The sequence below is a fragment of the Rhinatrema bivittatum genome, chromosome 6 (genome assembly GCF_901001135.1).
Source record: "Rhinatrema bivittatum chromosome 6, aRhiBiv1.1, whole genome shotgun sequence".
In the NCBI taxonomy this organism is placed as follows: Eukaryota; Metazoa; Chordata; class Amphibia; order Gymnophiona; family Rhinatrematidae; genus Rhinatrema; species Rhinatrema bivittatum.
The window spans coordinates 52,047,001-52,060,333 of NC_042620.1; the positions used below are offsets into that span (position 1 = coordinate 52,047,001).

Consider the following 13,333-nt stretch of genomic DNA (forward strand, 5'->3'; position numbering starts at 1 on the left):
TTTTTGGTGTGGCATTACAGTGAGTTTTACCTACATTGGTGGATCTTTTGGGTTGTGACAAGATCTAGCAGGGGTAGGCAACTCTAGTCCTTGAGTGCTACAAACAGGTCTGGTACAATGAATATGCAGATATATCTTCATGCAGTGCTTGCCAATACATCATGCATATTTCATTGCAGATACCCTGAAAACTAGACCTGTTTGTGGCACTCAAGGGCTGGAGTTGCCAACTTCAGAAACAGTGTTAAAAGACCCAAAGGAAGAAAAAGTAACAACATGTCAATTAGTTTTTAATTCAGGGCTTTATTCTGACTGTCACTCACCCTACTGTTGTTTAACCCAAGGGTAAGCAAACAGGGAGCGGGCCCCATAGGAGGGTCATGAACAGTCCTGAAGGGGAGCATGCTGGCTGCCTAATCAGGAAGGAGAACAATGGCTAACTGTTGAGTTTCAGTGCTTGGAGGGAGGGAACTACCAGAGTATAGTGAGCATCACTGAAAGCATGCCACGGCTTAGCCATGCATCTCCTTTGGTGGGCCGGAGAGAGTTGCAGTTTCTGCTGTGGTGGGCCCAACTTACTGGACATGGGAGGAGCCACTACAATGTTCCACAACCCAGGAAAAGTTGACACTTTCAGGCCTCAGCTTAGGAGGAATTTCCGCTACCTCTGGGTCCCTACTCAGGGAGAGAGCACAGCTGTTGCCTTCCTGGGGGAAAGAAGCAATAAGCTAGGGGAGGGGTATGAATGAATGAAAAAATTTATTAATCGCCTCACTCTAAAAGGCCGAAGCGATGTACAAGATAAAACATACATAAAATAGTTATTTACATAAATCAAATGATAACAAATACAAATAATTCAAACTACAATAAATATATATAAGAACAGTTAAAATATTTTGAGTCATTTGTATGAAATGCCTATGGGAAAGTAATAAAAAAACTTCTAGAAGGTCTGTTGCAGAAAAAGACTCTTGAGCATCATCTTAAACAATTTTCCGCAAGATTCAGTCTCAATTCAATTGGTAGAAAGTTCCATATCATTGGGGCCGCTACAGAAAAAGCTGAGTCTCTAGTTAAGAAAGACGAGCAAGTTTAACTGAGGGGATGTCTAACAAGTCCCGCTGAGACAAACGAAGCACTCTGAATGGTTTATACACTTTTAATAAGGCATTCGTCCAAGAGCAGGTATTTGGATTCAACAGTTTAGCAAGTAAGCATACTGACTTTATAAGCAATGCATTGTTTAATGGGCAGTCAATTTAAATCCATTAAAACTGGAGTGATGTGCTGATTACGTTTAATACAGTAAGAAGATGAGCTAGAGAGTTGAGAAGGAGCTGCAGAGGTTGAAACGTCGAGGCAGGTAGCCCTAATTATAAGCTATTACAATAGTCAAACACGGGGAAAATGATAGCTTGCATAACCATCCAGAAATCAGCAGGAATTAATAACTTTTTTAAACCTGCAATGACTCGAAGCTTATAGAAACCCAATCAAATTACAGCTTTGATTTGAGGCTTAAAATGAAAGGTGAGAATCAATTAAAAAAATCTACACTTTTGATTGAGTCAGATGGTTCCAAAAGAATTTCCCAAAGAAATAGAAGGATGATTCTTAAGAGAATACAATTGTTTTAAAACCAGAAATTCAGTTTTCAACATATTCAAAGACAACTTGTTGTGACCAAGACTGAATCGATGAAAAACAGATTTGTAAATTATCTAAAGTTTCTTTCCAAGTTGAATGTATACGGATGAAAAATTGTTTATCATCAGCGTAGATCTTATAACCATCGCAAGTCATGGCAAGCAACTTCGCAATCAGGGCTAGATAAATATTAAACAAAACAGCTGATAAAGCAGATCCTTGAGGGACTCCTGTGTTAAGACTAGCCAACTGAGAAAACTCATTCATATAAATCACATGTTGTGTTCTATTCTTGATGAAGGCAGTGAACCAATCCAAAACCTTGTCAGATATACTACATTCCTGAAGGCGGAATAAAAGTATATCATGATCTACAATATCAAACACTGCTGAAATATCAAGAGAGACCAAGAGAAACTCGCTACCATTGTTGAGTCCTCTTCTAAATGAATCAACTAAAGAATGCAATTACAGTTCTGTACTCATGGATTTCAGAAACCCAAATTGATGGGTATTGAGAATCTCATGGTTTTCAAGATGACTATTTAGTTGAGTCAAAGCATCTTGGTCAATAACTTTTGACATAAAAGGTAAGGAAGAGATGGGTCTATAGTTGCTTAGGTCAGACCCATCTAATGTCTGTGTTTTAAGAATTGATTTTACAACGGCTTTTTTTGAGGTAATCTGGAAGGTACCCTTCCACAAACGATTTGTTTGTAATTAAGGTAAGGAAGGGAGACAAAAAATATTTATTGGCTTTAAATAATACCTCAGAGCAATTGCTCAAAGGACAGAATACCGTATTCATAGTGGAAATAATATTTACAATTTCAACTCGAGAAACCCAATTAAACGAAGACCCATGTTGATTCAATTGGCAAACCAGAAGTACAGTACCATTGTGGAACATTCAAAAATTTAAAATATTTTCAACTTTTAGTTTAAAAAGTCTCATGAAAGAATCGGCAGAAGACCAGAGAGAACAAGGAGGTGGAAGTGAGAGAGGGAGGAGGAAGTGAGAGAAGGGAGAATAAAGGTAAAATGTAGAAAAGTTAAATAAGCAAATCAAAACATGAGAAAATAAAAAAATATGAGCAAACTAAGAAAAATACAAAAAAAAGAGACATTACTGAAAAGAGTAAAAAAAACCCCAAACAACATAGTCAGGCTTAGACCAAGTTTTTCCTTAGCTCCTAAATATTTTGCCTGGCATGTAAGTTTTTAAAACTTTTCCATAGCTTTCTATAGTGTGTGGCCTGTGTGTCTCGTCTCTCTCTAGGTCTGGGTCTGGAGTTCTGTGTCTCTGGGTTTGTCTGGTGTATTGTGGTCTATGTCTCTGTGTAAGAACATAAGAACATGCCATAATGGGTCAGACCAAGGGTCCATCAAGCCCAGCATCCTGTTTCTAACAGTGGCCAATCCAGGCCAAAAGAACTTGGCAAGTACCCAAAACTAAGTCTATTCCATGTTACGGTTGCTAGTAATAGCAGTCGCTAATTTCTAAGTCAACTTAATTAATAGCAGGTAATGGACTTCTCCTCCAAGAACTTATCCAATCCTTTTTTAACCACATCCTCTGGCAACAAATTTCAGAGTTTAATAGTGCATTGAGTGAAAAAGAACTCTCTCAGATTAGTTTTAAATGTGCCACATGCTAACTTCATGGAGTGCCCCCTAGTCTTTCTGCTATCTGAAAGAGTAAATAACTGATTCACATCTACCCGTTCTAGACCTCTCATGATTTTAAACACCTCTATCATATCCCCCCTCAGCTGTCTCTTCTCCAAGCTGAAAAGTCCTAACCTCTTTAATCTTTCTAATAATTCCCAACATTCTGTTTGCTTTTTTGACTGCCGCAGCACACTGAACCTATGATTTCAATGTGTTATCCACTATGATGCCTAGATCTCTTTCTTGGGTAGTAGCACCTAATATGGAACCTAACATTGTATAACTATGGCATGGGTTATTTTTCCCTATATATCACCTTGCACTTATCCACAATAAATTTCATCTGCCATTTTGATGCTCAATTTTCCAGTCTCACAAGGTCTTACTGTAATTTATCACAATCTGCTTGTGATTTAACTACTCTGAACAATTTTGTATCATCTGCAAATTTGATTATTTCACTCGTATTTCTTTCCAGATCATTTATAAATATATTGAAAAGTAAGGGTCCTAATACAGATCCCTGAGGTACTCCACTGCTCACTCCCTTCCACTGAGAAAATTGTCCATTTAATCTTACTCTGTTTCCTGACTTTTAGCCAGTTTATAATCCACAAAAGGACATCGCCACCTATCCCATGACTTTTTACTTTTCCTAGAAGCCTCTCATGAGGAACTTTATCAAATGCCTTCTGAAAATCCAAGTACACTACATCTACCGCTTCACCTTTATCCACATGTTTATTAACTCCTTCAAAAAAGTGAAGCAGATTTGTAAGGCAAGTCTTGCCTTGGGTAAAGCCATGCTGACCTTGTTCCATTAAACCATGTCTTTCTATATGTTCTGTGATTTTGATGTTTAGAACACTTTCCACTATTTTTCCTGGCACTGAAGTCAGGCTAACGGGTCTGTAGTTTCCCGGATCACTCCTGGAGCCCTTTATAAATATTGGGGTTACATTAGCTATCCTCCAGTCTTCAGGTACAACGGATGATTTTAATGATATGTTACAAATTTTTACTAATACACACACACACACACACACACACACACACATACAGATATACATATATCTATCTATTTACATGAAGTAACCCATCCTGGGATAGTCCCAAATAATTGCATAAGGAGGCCATGGCTCAAAAGTTTGCTTATCCCTGGTTTAACCCCCTGTGTACCTACTAATGTACTACTGTGGGAATGCAGGGCTGCCGGATAGAATTAACAGCAGGTAGAGTGCTTTACTGGGGCAGAAAGTAACAGTACCAAAAATGTAACAAATTACGTAGAGGTGGGATTTCAAAGCAGGTTGGTCAGCTAAGTCCCAAAGACTAGGTATTTGCAAATGTAGCTATACTAAGCAGCTAAAGATAGATGATTAGTTTCACTAGGCAGCTATCTTTGCAGCTCAGAAAACTGACCATTTCATGCACAGGGCTGAGTCTGGGACAGAAAGCCAGCTTGCCCTGCTTTTCATTATTAGCCAGCTAACGTCTATGGCTATTGTGTGGCTGAAACTTCACTTCAATTTAGTTGGCTATCACATAGCTGGATAAATCTGGCATTCTATGCCATTTTGAAAATTGACCTCATATAAAAACTTATTTCAAAAACGTACTTTCTGCTTCTAAGGGTGCATTTATTTTTGCACTGGACAATTTTGAGCAAGCCCTTTCAATGCAGGTGGCTTTGGAGCTGGATAGGCTGAAGTGCTGCTGTCAAAATAAGGACAGTGTTCTAGGCATTTTTCTTGAAGTTACAAAACAGGTTATGGTATTAATTATCTAGAACACCAAATTCATGTAATGAATTCTTCCTAACGCAACAGTTGGGGCAAATTTTAATTAGGCCATGAGAAGAAATGGGAAAGAGAGAAAGAATGAGAGACTTAATTTTATTAGCTGATCATTAAAACTAAAAACTGTGCTCCCATGCATGAACTAACCAGGATCTCAAAAAATATAAGCCAACAAATTGTAGCTTTAGAAGCAGCCTATGGCAAGTGATGAAGGAGGCTGCAGTAATACAACCTGCCAGCTGCTTAATCCAGTGATTCACTTTTACCCCATTTCCCAACCCTGTAAGTTACAGAAAATTTCTATTTAAAGATTTTCTCTACCTACAAGAATATGCATCTGGCCAGATTTATCACATCACAGTTGAGTGCACTTGCATTTGTTTGGGTAGTTGTTTATGTGCTGTCAGATTTCTGTAAGATCGCTGCAATACAAAGTCTGACACCTGTTTAGTTCTTGCTGGCCACAAGCACATATGTGTTTTGCATGAGAGGTGTTTCCCTTTATCAGTTAGAGTTCAACAGACTACTCAAGACACATGACGGCTGGGCTCATGAACATTTATGAGGACATGCCGTTTTGCAAGGGATGTGGGTCAAAGCCCTTTTTACTTCTTCTTTCTCCAAGACTTTTCAGATAAGGGCGAAGAGCTGTGGTTTTCTCAACTGTATGTCTTAAACTACATTCAGTCTTCACAGATTCAAAACAAATGATGTCAGCCTCTGGTTAAGAAAAGCACAGTGAACATGAAAACAAAACATGATGAATATATACCTGCTGCTGCAAGATGTGTTTTCTTAACTGCAGTGGCTATGAATTGGGATTATAGATATTTTCATGCCAAAACTACACTGTAAACTTGCTGAGCCATTAATGGATCAGGATTGTGAATTTTAGATATGGAGGGGGGAGGTGATAGAAAAGTGTGTACAGTTAATTATCTTTTTTTTGGCAGTTTCCTCCTGCTCCTCTGGGCTTCCTGCTCAGTTGAAAACAGGACTGGGATCTGGTGCCATAAACCTTCATTAACAACTACCCAGGGATTTTTTTTAATCCCCTCCCAACTAATTTTAATCCTGTCATTTCAGTGTTAGTTCTAGGCCAGGGGCTATGCGAAACTCTATAATCACGGGCTTTAAATCTGGCCAGTAGGGGTCACTATTGCATGAGGGTTATTACCCCCTCCTGCCACAGCATCCTCAGGCCCAGCTGACCTGAGGAGCAGAAAACCCAAGCTGTGAATCAAACCCATTTCCCTCTGTTTTGGCATTGCCACTGAGCTACCAGGTGAGCCCACAGTTGATTATCTTGATAGGCTGAGAAGATCCTGTGAACCTTTAATCTTGACAAAATATGGGTACCATCATGCCAAAATAAAAATATACTATTTAAAGCAGCACTGTTAAATACTCGGGCAATTTTGATTAGACTAAAATTAGTAAGAAAAAAACAAAACCCTTCTTTAGGAAGAATTTTTCATTGTCTAAAATAGATAGATAGATATAAATATATATATATATATATATATATATATATATATATATATATATATATATATAGCCACTAGAGCATTTCTCATTTTCCAATTCGTAGGCATACCTCTCAATGCTAGGATAAGGCAGGTGAAGGGAGGAGAAGCGCACCTGGTTCAGGCATCATGCGCAAAATGGTATTGGCACACTTACTCAAATGTCTGTAGTACTAGTAGCAGTAATAGGAAACAGAACCAGCATGGGACCTGTGAGGTGGCATGCACTCACAGGCCATGCAGTAGCTCCACTCCTTGCACAATTTCCTTGGTGATAAAAGGCAGATTGTGAGGAACTACAGAAGAATCTTGTGAGACTGGAGAACTGGGCCTCTAAACTGCAGATGGAATTTAACGTGGACAAGTGTAAAGTGATGCACACAGGAAAAAATAACCCTAATTTCAGATACACAATGATGGGTTCCATATTAGGAATAACCATCCAGGAAAAGGATCTAGGTAGGAGTCACTGTTGAGAGATCGATTAAATCCTGAGTTCAGTGTGTGGCAGCAGCCAAAAAAGCAAACAGAATGCTAGTACTTATTCAGAAAGGAATGGAGAATAAAACAGAGATCATAATGTCTCTGTATAGATATGGCCATACCTTGAGTACTGTGTGCAATTCTGGTCAGCCCATCTCAAAAAGGATATAGTGGAGTTAAAAAAGGTACAGAGAAGGGAAACAAAAATGGTTAAGGGGTTGGAATACTTTCCTTCTGAAGAAAGGCTAAACAGTTAGGGTTCTTCAGCTTGGAGAAAAGATGATTGAGAAGGGATATGACTGAGGTCTATAAAATTGTGAGTAGAATAGAACAGGTAAATAGGTATTACAGGAACAGTCTTGAATTGGTTCTCATCATTTCTCTCAGATCGTCCCCAACAAGTTAATTACAATCATCACTCTTCCACCCCTTACATCATCAATTCTGGCGTCCCTCAAGGTTCATCATTGCCCCCATTCTGTTCAATATATATCTCCTACCGCTATGTAACATTTTATCTTCTCTTAATCTACAATTCAAAATCTATGCAGATGATATTCAGTTCTATGTCCCATATAAAACATCTTGGTCAGCAACACTATCTTTGGTCTCTCTCTATTTATCCACCATAAACTCCTGGTTTTCTCATAACCGGCTAAAATTAAACTCCTCAAAAACTGAAATTATACATTTATCCTCTATTTCAGATACTTCAATAGGTCCACCACCATATCTGTCAATAAACAACATCACTATACCCATAACACGTCAAGCTACAAACCTAGGTATACTTATAAACTCAGATCTTTCCATGAAGCAACATATCTCCTCACTCACCAAAAAATCATTTTATAAACTACGGCTTCTAAAACATCTTCGACCATTGCTTTTCTACCGTGATTACCGAACTATTCTTCAATCCCTAGTCTTCTCCGGTCTCGATTATTGCAATGCTCTCTACCTAGGACTACCAGATTCTTCACTATACCCTCTTCAACTAATTCAAAACAGTGCAGCCCGAATACTAACTAGAACTCCTTTACACCATCACATTACTCCAATTCTTCAATCATTACATTGGCTTCCCATAAAGTTCAGGATAAAATATAAAATTCTTTCCACTATTCATGGTTTAATTCACAATCCAACTTCCACCTGGCTCTGCTCATTATTACGGATTTACAAACCTACAAGACACCTAAGATCACTTACCCAAAATCTCCTAGATATTCCCTCACCCAAACAAGCCAGATTAGATGTCACCAGAAAGAGAGCTTTCTCGGTAGCCGGTCCTATCCTTTGGAATTCACTCCCAAACCCTCTCCGATCAATTTCAAATACTTCTCATTTCAAAAAATCACTTAAAACTCATTTGTTCCAACTCGCATATTTCAAACACTTACTCAAGACCAAAATATAATACTCATTCACCCTATTGCCACATTCATCATTCTCACTTCACTCTTTCCCCCCCCATCCCCTTTACCACTTCCTCATTCCTCCTATATTAGTTACGTCTCCATTTTTCATGCCCCCCTTTCCCCTCCCCTCTTTTTTTCCTGCAATAGCAAGTCCTATGGCAACAAATCTTTATTTTTATTTTTGAGTAATTAATTTGATTTATTTTCAAGCCAGAATTTTCTAGCTATTGACTAATTTTTGTATATTTTAATTTATTTTAATTTGATTGTTCTTTTAAAATTTTATTTTAATTAATGTAAACCGTTTTGACAAAAAATTTATTTTTTATAAAGCGGTATATAAATACTTTTAAATAAATAAATAAATAAATACCCTTTCAAATGGCGCTAAGACTAGGGGACACTTTAAGCTAATAAGGAGCAGATTTAAAACTAGATGGAAAAAGTATTCTTTCACTCAATGCATAATCAAGCTGCGGAATTCTTTGTCAAAGGATATGGTCAAGTCAACTGGTACAGCTAGGTTTAAAAAGGATTTGGGCAAGTTCATGGAAGAAAGGTTCATATATAGTTACTAACCAGGTGTCTCAGGGAGACCCATCATTTGTCAAAGGGAGTGAGTAGTTTTAGGGATTGGCCAGTGTCTGAGACAGGATGCTGGGTTGATGGACCTATGATCTAACCCAGCATGGTATTTCTTATGTAGAAGGAGGGACAGGACCACTGCAGGGAGAGAGAAGAGGGATGCTGGGAGGGATTTGGGAGAAAGAGATAAGAGAATAGGAATGCTGATGGACAGAGGAAGAGGAGAAAAAAAGGAAGCTTATTGTCCTCTGACAGTGTTGGCATATTAGTCCAAGTATACTGTAAATAAATAGTCCCCAAATTTTATACAATGATGATTTGAATATAATTAATACATCTAAATGTAAAACATTCATTACAGAAACATACGCACACCACCTTATAAAAACAATCCCAATATATCCCTATTAGGACCGTAGTTTCAATGACCCACGGTCATCTTCTTCAGGGGATACTTTCCCATTAAAATCAAACCCCAAATTTTTAATTGAACAATAATTGCACTATTCCAATTGCTACTATTTAAATGTTGCACTTCTGTAACATTATTTCATAAATGTATTTGAAAAATCTCTTTAGTTTTTCCTCCCATGGTAGGTCAGAAAAATAAAATAAAAAATAAACATTTCCAATTTTTTTATATTTAATACTTGTAAAAAAAACAAAACAAAAACTATTGTAATAAAATATTATTTAAATTCACTGTTATAATATGCGCTGCTCTTTTTTCCCCCAATCTTAATGGTACAAAATACCATACAAAAATAAATCTCCTACATATCAAATTAATGTTTGTTTATCAATATCCACCAAAAAAACATTACAATAAAATCCTTCTTACAAACTGTCAGACGCTTCTCTTTGAGTAAGATTTTATTGTTGAAATGTTTTTTGGTGGATATTGATATATATTAAGTTGACATGTAGTAGATTTATTTTAGTGTGGTATACAGGAAGATTTAATAATGAAAGTGGAGATAAGATCCAGTTTAATATGATGGTGAAATGCAATACTGTAGAATTTGCTTGGGTAAATGTATAAAAACTAATAGATATAGTAAAAGGTGAGAAATTAGAGAACTCGGTATAATTAACAGACCAAAATGGTCCATCTAGTCTGCCCAGCAAGCTTCCCAAGATAGTAATTGCCGCTCCGTGCAGGTTTCCCCCATGTTTCTCTTAAGGGTAATAACTGCCGCTCTGTGCCGGTTTAGCTTTTTTATTTATTCCCATCCTCTAGCCTTTTAGGGATCCACAGTGTTTATCCCATGCCCCTTTGAAATCCTTCACAGTTTTAGTCTTCACCACTTCCTCCAGAAGGGCATTCCAGGCATCCACCACCCTCTAGGTGAAGAAATATTTTCTGACATTGGTTCTAAGCCTTCCTCCCTGGAGTTTCAAATCGTGACCCCTAGTTCTACTAAATTGTTTCCAATGGAAAAGGTTTGACGACGACCATGGATCATTGAAACCTTTCAAATATCTGAAGGTCTGCATCATATCACCCCTGCTCCTCTCCTATAGGGTATACATATTCAGGTTCCTCAACCTCTCCTCATAAGTCATTTGATGGAGACCACCCACCATTTTGGTCGCCCTTTTCTGAACCATCTCCATCCTGTCTCTGTCTCCTTTGAGATACAGTCTCCAGAACTAAATACAGTATTTCAGGTGAGGCCTCACCAAGGACCTGTACAAGGGGATTATCACTTCCCTTTTCTTACTAGATATTCCTCTCTCTCTATGGAGCCCAGCATTCTTCTGGTTTTGGCTATCACTGTGTCACACTGCTTTGTCGACTTCACCCCCCATGGATTACCACGCCCCATATGCATGACTCTGCATTTCTTGGCATTGAATCCCAGCTGCCATATGTTTGACCATTCTTCCAGCTTCCTTAAATCCCGTCTCATTCTCTGCATTCCTTCTGGCGTGTCCACTCTCTTGTAGATCTTCTAACCCTTCCGCAATGTCGCTCATGAAGATGTGAACAGAACCGGTTCCAACACCAATCGTTGTGGCACTCCACTTAACACCATTCTCTCTTCAGAGTAGGTTCCATTTACCATCACCCGTTGTCTTCTATCCATCAACCAGTTTGTAATCCACGCCAACACTTTGGAGCCAACTCTCAAGCTTCTCATTTTGTTGATGAGACTTCTGTGTGGACCGTATCAAAAGCGTTACTAAAATCCAAGTAAATTACATCGAGCGCTCTTCCCTGATCCAGTTCTCTAGTCACCCCAAAGAAATCAATTAGATTCATCTGACAGGACCTTCCCCTGGTGAATCCATGCTGCTTCTGATTGAGCAACCCACCGGATTGTAGATAGTTCACTATCCTTTCTTTCAGCAGAGTCTCCATTAATTTTCCCACCACCGAGGTGATGCTAACCGGCCTGTATTTTCCAGCCTCTTCTCTGCTCCCACTCTTGTGAAGCGGGACCACCACCGCTCTTCTCCAGTCACTAGACACTACACCCTTTTCCAAAGATCTATTGAACAGGTCACACAGTGGACCTGCCAGTATTCTGGGGTGAACCTCATCAGGGCCCATGGCTTTGTCCACTTTCAATTTTCTTAGCTCTTCACATACATTCTCTGCAGTAAATGGAGTTTTGTCTACTCCACCCCCTTCTTCAGTCTTGATAACAAGTGACAGCCCTTCTCCAGGGTCTTCTTTGGTGAACACTGAACAGAAGTATTTGTTTAATATTTCTGCTAATTCATCATCTCTCTCCACCCACTGATCCTTATCCCCTTTCATTTTCACTATACCACTATGTACCTTTCGCCTTTCTCTGATATATCTGAAAAATGTTTTGTCACCTCACTTTATCTCCTTGGCAATCCTTTCCTCTGCCTGACTTTTTGCTTTCTTGATTACTTTTTTCATCTCCCTCAGTTTCACCAGATAATCCTCCGTGTGTTCCACTTTTTGGGATTCTTTATATTTCTTAAAAGCTGCTTTTTTTGCTTTTATTACATTAGCCACCTCCTTTGTGAACCAGATTGAATTCTTATTTCTCTTACTTTTGTTTACTTTTCTAACATACAAATTTGTTGCTTTTGTAATTGCTCCTTTTAGTTTGGCCCACTGTTGTTCGACTTCTCCCATTTTCTCCTAGTCTTCAAGTTCTGCTTCCAGATATTTCCCCATTTCGACAGTGTTTTTTTGAAGTTCAAAACTCGGGTCTTTGTGACACTTCTCCGGATCCTATTTGTAATATCAAACCATACTGTTTGATTATCACTGGTGATGAGGTAGGCACCCACCCAGACATTATCCCCGTGAGCACTAGGTCAAGTAAAACTCCCTTCCTTGTGGGTTCCATGACCATTTGTTTGAACAGAGCCGCTTGCAGGGCATCTACTATCTCTCTACTTCTGTTAGATTCTGCAGAAGGTATTCTCCAGTCCATGTCTGGCAGATTAAAAATCACCATCAATCAACACTTCCCCCTTCTTTCCCACCTTTATAATGTCTTTGATCAAATCTCTGTCTAGTTCTTCCGTTTGAGTCAGAGGCCTGTACACCACCCCAGTAAAAATGGATGTACCGTCATCTTTTTTTTTTTAGGACGGCCCATAATACTTCTTCCCTACCCCACTTTCCTTGCAGTTCAGTTGCTTGGATATTATTTTTGACATAAAGTGCTACTCCTCCCCCTTTTTTGTTCTGTCATTCCTTAACAAGTTATAGCCCGGTATGGCCGTATCCCAGTCATGAGAATCTGTGAACCATGTCTCCATGACAGCAACATGTTGTCTTCTTTTAGGACATTTATGCTGAATGCAAGATTTAACCAAACGAATCGTTTTGTTCCGATAAGACTGGAAAAAAGGGGCAGCGCAAATTATAACAGTGTATATAAATAATATTTTATTACAATGGTTTTTTTTTACAAGTATTAAATATAAAAAACTGGAAATAAGAAATATGTTTATTTTTTATTTTATTTTTCAGACCTACCATGGGAGGATAAAGTAAAGAGATTTTTCAAATACATTTATGAAATAATGTTACAGAAGTGAAACATTTAAATAGTAGCATTTGGAATAGTGCAATTATTGTTCAATTAAAAATTTGGGGTTTGATTTTAATGGGGAAGTATCTCCTGAAGAAGACGACCGTGGGTCGTAGAAACTATGGTCCTAGTAGGGATATATTGGGATTGTTTTTATAAGGTGGTGTGCG

General features: G+C 38.4%; 1 protein-coding gene across 4 annotated transcripts in view; it reads right to left on the reverse strand.

The window, feature by feature from the left end:
* The window catches only part of DARS (aspartyl-tRNA synthetase), a 205,561-nt gene that overhangs the window by 24,185 nt on the left and 168,043 nt on the right, over positions 1-13,333 (reverse strand). The gene's annotated exons all lie outside the window — the stretch shown is intronic.